Genomic DNA, 9,096 nt, shown 5'->3' with positions numbered 1-9,096 from the left:
AATCCCCCCTTATCGACCACCTCTAACCCCTAATTACCACAGGCCTGATAAGGCGGGCAGGCTGTGGATAGCCCTGACAGTCCACAGGCCTAGACATCAGGGAGACTGGAAACCAAATCAGGCCACGCAAAGAAGCCCTTGCAGCTCCATCTTAAGGTGGCCGTTTCCAAAACTGTCAGCCTTCAAGCAATTCTGTCCTCATCCCCTGGTTTGCTGAGGAACCTCTCAACCAGGCAGTGCAGTTCAGACAGAATCCCGATCCAGCCTGGAGGATATCCAATACTTCCCAGCCCAGTTGTAAGGCAAGATGCAGAATGGACCTCTGCTGTTGCCCATGTTCTCACAGAGAAATTCTTTACACACTTGAGAAACCCCAGCTTCCTTCAAAGAGTTTGAAAACCACTGGAGTGGGAAAAGATGCTTTGAAAGGGAAAGGGAGTGGAAGGAGGAGCTATAGGCCAAGCTTACTTGGAAATTGACTTTTGCCCTTAAAGTGGTCTAAAATAATTTTGAATAAAATTAAAATCGTAGACTACTGGGGTCCCTCTTGCACTGAATTTACTTTTTCCCTCCTGTATTTCATCTAAGCAGACCATCTTTTCACTGCACTTGCTGAATAATTGTTAGCGCCCTTTGCCACAAACAAAAACAGGCAGAAGACTTTTGGCATTCCAGCTCTCCATGTCTAAGTACTACCTTTTGCTTCTGCTGAGCTATTGTATCTTTTTTGTACTAGGGCAAAACTCAACAGGTGGAATGTTTTCAGCAGTGCATCTCTGTGATGCTTTCACTCTGAATTTCTAGCACACGCACAACTGTTAGAAGCTTGTGCTGAGAAGAGAAAGAGCTTTTAAAACTAGGCTGCATTCCTTCCTCAATACCCTTCAGAACTGAATAGCTCAGATGCCAGTCCCATGGAGAGTTTGAGATTATGTGCAGCTGTATCTTATGCAGGTGGAATCAGAAGCAAGCTATTGAGCTCAATGGGGTTTCCTCCCAAGTAAGTGTGCTCCAATTGAACTCATGGATGGCCTGATATGGATGGACAATGGAGCTACCTGTCAGACCCCAAATCCATTCAGTCCATGATTGTCTGCACTGACTGGAAGCAGCTGTCCAGGATGTCAAACAGGCAGGACTCTCCCCAGTCCTGCTTGGAGATATGGGGGAAAGGGGCCTAGAAGCCTGTGCTGTGTCACTGAGCTCTGGCCCATCACCAAATGGGAATGGAGGATGGTCATTAGAGGTAGAGTTGCCCGCTTGCTTTCTTGCTGCTGGTGGTTTGTTTGTGCCCAACATGCAAATATTCAGGAAGAGAAGACCTTCCTGTCACTATGTCCCAGAAGCCTGCTGAATTTCAGTTTACTTATGCAAAATCCTGATCAGAAGCAAAGGTTAGCAACCATACATCACAGAAAGATGGGATCTTTGCTCATTTCCTCAGAAATACATGCTATAACCGAAGAAGGAGCTTGTAAAAGTGTGCAGGAATAGCCTTGCAAAATTACTTATTCCCCTAAACATTCTCCATATTTAACATCCAACTTTTAGTTCTGCTGCCTTCCAAATAGCTCCTCATCCCATGTAACTTAGTGGTACATCTAGCTGACGAAACCCTTCTCCCACACTCAGGAGAAAGGAGCGGTCCTTGCACTCATTCAAAAGGGTCCTGAAAATGTAATGTTTTACTTTGGCCTTCCCTTGATTGTCTTATCAGGCAGGGTTGTAACTTCAGTTATGTTTTGTAGGTAGGTTTTATGCTGATTTTTAAAGGATGTTTACTGATTTTGCTGTTTTTTCTTACATGACTAGTAAGCTAGTCTGTTGTGGGAGCTCCTACCCTGAAAGATAGCCAAGAGATATTTTAAATAAGCAAATAAAATTTAAATTGGAGAAAAGAGGAGGCGAAGAAACAAAGAACTTGGAAGGAAAGAGAGACAGAGGTTAACAAGCAGCAGTCCTGCAGTTTCTATCCAAGAGAAATTTTTAATATGGTTGCTACCATCACTGGCCATTTTTTCTGTTCTGGACATCCTCTTGTGCCTTCCTTAAGAGGAACTTGACACACAGAAATTAAGCAGGAGAAGTCCTGGGTTTTGTTCCCCTGACAAAGGAGAAAAGTACTAGGAAAAGATTTGCCTTCCTTACTTCCAGAGTGTCAGGCTGTTAAAGTTGCATGAGCAGAATGGGGAGGGAGGTGGGGAGAGAGTGCTAGGACGTCCGGATGGGGCTGGGTCCAGGTCCCCACTCAGCAGCACTGGTGCCACTACGTGATTTTAGACCCTGGACTTTTATTTTATCATGCTAGTAGATTTATACCTCACGTGTTTACCAAGAAAAAAGGTGCTTAAGGAGACATAAAATTACAAACAAACTTTGGTTATAGCTATAATAAATCAAATGCATTAAGAACACCTTAACAGCAGAATAAATACAGCATCCAACCCAAGAGACTAGCTTACATGCCAAGGGCCTGCTTAAATACATTTTTTTTAAACCCTTTGCCTGCCAATGGAAAGACACCAGAGGAGAAGATCTTGCCTGTCTCGCCAGGGAGATCCACAGGTTGGGAGCAGCACCGAGTTGGCCCTCGTTCACCCCTCCCCCCCACCAAAGGCGTCTCTGAAACGCAATCATGGGCCTGGAGAAGGACCTCTCAGATGATATTAAAACCTGGGGAGGCGCCTATGGGTAGCCTCTTCTTTTGAGTAGCCTGACTTCATGGTCTTGTGGGCCATCCCATTAGATGCTCATGAGATTTAGTGCAGTTCTGAAGCATGGGAGTAACATTTCTCTTCTCTCCCCTTCTCCTCCATCTCTGTTCCATAAGTTTACAACTGCTTCTACATTCCTGATATATTACAGTAACAAAATCCGACTATTTTCCAGCCCTGATTTAACACACACACACACACACACACACAAATACACCGAGGATATGTAGTTTTCCAGTTTAAACTCACCTGAGTCACAGTACCACCATTACTAGAAGAATAAAATGGAATTTGATTGATCTGCCTTGATGCCTTTAGCACCTGCCACTCTCTGGTGGCCACTGAGACGGGCGGGGGGGGGGGGGTGCTGAGCTTTGGCCCCTAAGTCCAACTGTTGTTGCACCACTGCCCAGGCACAAGGCTGGCTTACCAAGCGATATGCATCTCCATCTAAGGAGGAAGTTGCTTGGCACACCATTCAGTCCAGACTCTAAAATTACCTGGCTATGGCACTAGGGAAAAAATGAAAAATGGCATGCACACACACACACATGCACACACACTCCATTCTTATTGCAAGCTGTCTGTCTATCTGGTTGTCTGGCTGTTTCTCTCTCTCTCTCTCTCTCTCTCTCTGTCTTGCGTGCGCGCGCACACGCACACACACGCACACACTTATACTTTGGAGATGGCCATGCACTTTGGGGCATTCAACCCCCTTTCCCTGTGTATCGCACTGGAGAACTGCACTGCTCTGCAGTGGGAGAAGGAAGAGGACAGACATGCTATTAATTGAAATATTGGCAGGATCTCATTTTTTCCTGTGCAACATTCTGGTTCTCATCGTTAAAACACCATAAACAGCGCACACATTTCTGTCATCAAGAGGTTCAATAAACAGAATGTAATAGTATTCCAAAAATTAGGATGTGCATAATTGATTGAAAATAATAATGCAGTCTCCCACTGAGTAATAGTATGTTGGTGCTTTTTATGCTTATTCCACAGCCAGTCCCTTCACACCCAGTGACATTTGTGTCTCCCGAGTGGGTGCACACAGTGGTTAATTTTGGAAAGATAACCCCTTTCTTTTGTAAATGTGCCATATTTAAATTGGATGTTTTTTCATCTTTTTAAAAAATACAGCACCTTCTTTTTGCTTATAATCTAGTGACTATGTCACCCCTGCTGATCCATAGACTGACGAAGCATTTAATTCAGACAGATTTCTGTCGAAAAATGCTGGAGGGAAAGGAAAAGTCAAGGACATGAAGGGGACTCCTTCAGCATTATTTCCTTAATCATTAATGCCTCGGTTAATTCCCACAATATAACTGAAATCTCTTGAAGGGAAGTACTTGGACCAGGGCTAACCTCCCCTGCTCCACACAAAACCAAAACAGAAGCACATCCGCCTCTCTTGCAAACAGAGAGCAAAAATAACAACGCCCTCCCAATATGTGGACACAACAGAGAATCTAAAAATGCAGTCTCTAGCAGAAACGACAAACAACGGCTTCTGTACTTTCTCTTTATTTGTCAGATGTGTTTCCCTGTTTTCCACCAATAAATGAGCCATGAAACGTAAGGGAAGGCTGGTTTCCATTGTACGCATTAATTACAGCAGGCGAGATTCTTCAATGAAGAAGGCAGTTGTCTCATCGGCGTTACATTCCTTCAGTGCCTTAGCTGAGAATGAGAATAATTGGCCCACTCCTAGGCCAGAATTAAAATAATAAATCATTTCTCTTGCCTTCAGGCTACAAAAGCCAGAAGTTCCACCAACATACCTTTGAAACGAACTCGCGTAATGATTGCGACGAATGAAGATCATGATTCGTTAAGCCTCATAAACATTAATCACAATCTCGTATCCGTAACAGCTTCACGTTATTACAACAACGGGACATGAATCAAGGTTATCATGTTTTATTATGCGGAGCAGTCTAGTATGGGGCGACTCGAGCCCGGAGTTCCGCTCCGTGTCCGCACCCACCAGGTCCTGGTTCTGCGCGATGAAACGTCCGCTTGAAGCCGCGATTTGTCACGGAACCCCCGGGCTGGACACGACACGACACGACACGACACGACACGAGGTTTGGGTGCCGCATCAACAGAGCCGCTTGTTCGGACCGCGTGTGCCCCGCGCACAACCCGCGCCTTCGCCTCGCTCGCCTCTCCCCGAAGAGCCCGGTTCCGACCCGAAATGCGCCCTGCGCGGCGCGCCTTCCGGGGGAACCGCGGGCCTCCGCCGCCCGCCGTGTCGGGGCGGAGGGGCAGCCGCAGCCCGCGACGGAGGAGGAGGCAGCGGGCCGGAGGCGCCCGGTGCAAGCGGCCGCGGACTCCGCCTGGGAACCGTCGCCTCCGGAGACGCTTTTCGCCCCGGTCGCCGGCTGGCGCTTGGCACGCACCGCTCCCTCGTCGCTGCGTCTTGCCGCCGGCATCATAGCGTGCTTCCCGTCTCAGTTATTTCTCCCTCCGATAGCAACGAACTTCAGCCAATCGCTCTTGTGGTTTCGGAGGGAAAGGCCAAATGGTTTGCCTAGGAGAACCTGGACAAAAATCTACACTTCTGTGAAAAAATACGAATTTTTAGAGAGCACGGGATTAGAAGGGCTGCCAGGAAACGCCGCCTTTGCTCCGTTGTTTTCTTAAACGCGCGTCTTCTACAGCACGTTTTCGCCCTAGCTGTGTTCTGTTTCTGAGCCAAGGGGTTTTCCCCCCTATCTTCTGGGAAATTCTTCCTTCCTTCCTTCGCCTTCCCCTTCCCCTTCCCCTTCCCTCCCCACCGCACCTCAACAGGGTAGAAACGATCTGAAGTTATTGAGCTCCAAAAGGCCATTATTCAATGTAGGTAAATAAATGAGGATGGGTGGACACACGAGATCAGCGATTCAGGCAAGGATGCCGAGATGGGGCAGGGATGAATAGCAGGTTTAAATATCTGCAACGCTTTTGAAATTCACTCACGATTTTAAAGAAAAAAAGAAAAATCCATTCTAGCACATCGTTGTAATGTGGCACCATAACTAACGGGAATATGCAGCCTTTATCTAGTGTCTGGCTGAGAGAACTGAAGGTTTACAATGCTAACCTAGGCAGGTCAGCTCAGAAGATCCATTAAGTTCAATGGGATTTATTCCCAAGTAGGTATACAGGTTTGTACTCAGAATCCGTGGACAGTAGCCAGCTATAAATCAGCACACAAAAAGACTGAACAGACTTCTCCAACTGCCTTGTGTTCATTTCACAGAGCCTTAACTTTCCCCCTTTCTAATCAGAATATTTTGTATGTCTACCTAGAATTAACTCCTATGTAGTTCAGTGATACTTCCTCACAGCTAAGTTCACATGAGATTCCCTCGTTAAGAGGGGAAATCCTGGTCTCCTAGAATTTTCATCCAATGATTCTGCAATCCTTTCACATTTCTTCTCTCCTAAGGAATGAAAGCTCTAATAATTAATCAGTAGTATTCATTAACAAGAACAATTATCCCATCAATCTAACCCAGGCAAGTCCAAAAACTATTAACTTCTCTTTAGTTCGCAAGTTCCAACTGGGCAGCGCTCAAGCTGACCGTGTTTTGCTGGCTGCCCAATTTATTAAATTGGAAGTGGAGTCTTTAAGGCTGCAATCCTACACACACTTACCTGGGAGCAAGTCCCACTGCTTCTGAGTCGGGGTGCACTGTAATGGACTCTATCGGAACTACATTCAACGCAATCTCGTGTACTTTGAATCTCTTCATCAGATTTTAATTTTTCCTGGTAATACATATACTTCCTTGTATTATGTAGATCCGAAGACTAAAACCGTTTAAAACAGAAGTGCCGGACCCTGCTTTAATTGACATTTGAAGAAGTATTTAGCCACCAGCTCTGTAATGGAGATAAGGATGCCTATTTAGTGTATATCCCATTAAAAGTGTTGGAGTGTGGGTAGCCAAGCCATACTTATGTGAGAAATGGGGTGCCCAGTTCCCGCAATTCCTGTTAACAAACCGTTTGCAAAAGCCCACTTCTTCCTGCACTCTTCTTTGGAAACATTTCTTGTTAATTCTCCCTTATTTAAGTGACACTTGCTTTCAAGTTGTCACATATCAAAGGGTCGCATTGGTTTCTACCAAACATCGTGACTACGGCTAGGTTCTCTCTCTGTTCTCAGTTCATGAGTCTAGAAGCATCATCTATGCATTTTATGAGAATGTTAAATAATTTGTATTTAATAGTCGGCATACGCTGGAATACTCTTATTATAGAGGTGCACTAGGTCAATTAATCGGCTGAGAGCGGAACAGAACCTAAACCACCAGCCCGAGACCTCGACAACCCTCTCAGGAATTTGAAGCAAGTTCTTCCAAACGGCAGAACTTAACTTGCGGAAAAAACATTTAGCACCCAGACACGAACCGTGTTTTTGGCAAACGGCCTCTTGCGAGCACCCCATTGCAAAGCAAACCAAATAAGCTTGCTCCCAAGTAAAACCCCCTTTCTCCTGGGGCTTCACTCCCATGTAATTATGCTTAAGATTGCAGCCTTGGGGCTTTTGCTTCGCTTTTCACAATAGGCTTGATTTTAATACGCATCCAGGCTTCCGGAAAGGGGGGCGCCACGGCCCCTTCGCGCAGTTCCCCTCGGTGCGTGCCCTCCTCCGCTGCCGCAGCGGGTCCGCGGGAGCCTGGCTGCGCCCAGCCCGCTCCGGGCGCCCACCCCTTCCGCGGCCCCGGGGCGGCTCCCCCACCGCCTTCCTTGAGCAGGCGGCCGGGGAGAGGGCAGCGCCCGGCGCCCCGGGACCCCGAGCAGGCGCGGGCGCGGGCGCGGCGCAGCGCCGGCCCTGCGCCCCTCTGCAGAGCCCCCTGAGGCTCTGACTCGGAGCCTGCCTAATACTCCTGGGAAAGAGCTGCCCGCCTCGGCGGGGTCTGGGGGATTTGGTGAGTGACTGAGGACGGAAGGAGTCCAGTCTGGGTCCTAATGCGGGTGGCGTCTCTCATGACAGGGAGAGTTTGGGGACGGCAGCCAAGACCACAGATAACGTGACCCAGCCCTGCCCAGCGGCACTATCTCCGCCTGATAAGGCCAGGAAGGGGGAGAGGGGCGACTATTTAAGAAACTCTATCGCCTGCTTTATCTTCCCCGGTGGGAAGTCACTTTTAGGGGGAGAGGGGAGCTCGAAACTAATGGCCCTTAGTCACTGCCTGGTATTTTAGATAGAGAGATACCGCAGATTCCCCACAGAGAGACAGAGGGGCAAATCATTTCCACTTTGTCAATTTCACTCTTCCACCTATCCTCCGCAATCAGTTCTGCAGAGATCTGGTTTCTTCCGGGCATGTCAATTTCACTCCCGGCGGGTCCTGCCGGTTCGCACATTCCCGAGCCGTAAATAAAACATACAACTAACGCGAAAAACCGAGCTGATGTTCCTCTCCGTCGCCCGCACAGTTGCCCCACGCCTTACACAGCCACTCGCTGCATTCCCGGTATGTACCCCACTCTCTCTAAACAGGACGGAGTGCTTGACAAAAGTGTTTCACCGCCCACTCGCCAGAAGTATGCGACGCGAAGGCAAGCCTCCTTCGGAAAGCATCGTGTGCGGTAGCCACCCTGCAACCCTTCGTTAGACCACCATAGCGAAAGCCCTCTTCTGATTTTCCCCAGTGAAACCTCTAGGAATATCCGCGGGGAATTGGAGCCCTGCATTCCGTATCTGCCTGGCTGAGAAAGACCTCTCACAAGGAGAAGCTGCAGTTTGCTCCTTCGCAGCAGGTCTGCCTTAATAGGGTTAGGTTTGTTTTGGTTGTCAGTTGGGTGGGGAAGGGACCTTCCTTACTATCCCGCTTCCCGAAATACCACAGGAACAGGTGCATCCCAGCATCTAGACTGCCGTTGAAATAGCTGCAGCGCTGGAGGAGTTTCGGGTCCAGCTACATCCCCAACACATGCGCTTCGAAGAAGCTGCCATTGTTTGCAGATCAACTTATTTCCAAGTTAAGTGTGCTCCAGACTCGGGCGCCAGACAGCTTACTTAGCTGACGGGTCTTTTTCTTTATTTCTCCATGGCTCCAGAAGGAATTGGGATGTTTCACTTGAAACCTTGATATGGTCAGTATGGAGCCTTTAAACATCCAAGCAAAAATGTATTACAAATATTCCAATCATGTTAAATCTACCTGTCCATCTCGTTAACCAAAAATTAAGCAGCTTCTCCACCACAATCATTCCCGACACAAATGCCTATTCAAGAACTTAACTGTGATCTAAAATGTTATTTACTTAAAACTAAACCTTATTTCCTTCAAATCCGTTGTGACATTAAATCAGGGTATAAAGTGGCTTCTACCCAATACACTGAACTGTAAAAAGTGTCATGTTGATCTTTCGT

At 47.5% G+C, this 9,096-nt stretch overlaps 1 long non-coding RNA gene across 1 annotated transcript; it reads right to left on the bottom strand.

Moving 5' to 3' along the window:
• Positions 1–4,231: 4,231 nt before the first annotated feature.
• On the bottom strand, positions 4,232–7,339 carry LOC123035843. Its single transcript, XR_006417046.1, has 2 exons — positions 6,366–7,339; positions 4,232–5,286 (listed from the first exon to the last, which is right to left on the bottom strand). It is a non-coding gene; the product is annotated as an uncharacterized LOC123035843 (long non-coding RNA).
• Positions 7,340–9,096: the final 1,757 nt, after the last annotated feature.

This window comes from Varanus komodoensis, unplaced genomic scaffold, assembly GCF_004798865.1.
Source record: "Varanus komodoensis strain SLA01 unplaced genomic scaffold, ASM479886v1 scaffold7_3, whole genome shotgun sequence".
In the NCBI taxonomy this organism is placed as follows: domain Eukaryota; kingdom Metazoa; phylum Chordata; class Lepidosauria; order Squamata; family Varanidae; genus Varanus; species Varanus komodoensis.
Note: the sequence above shows the minus strand (reverse complement) of the source record. Positions and strands in the feature narration are given on the sequence as shown.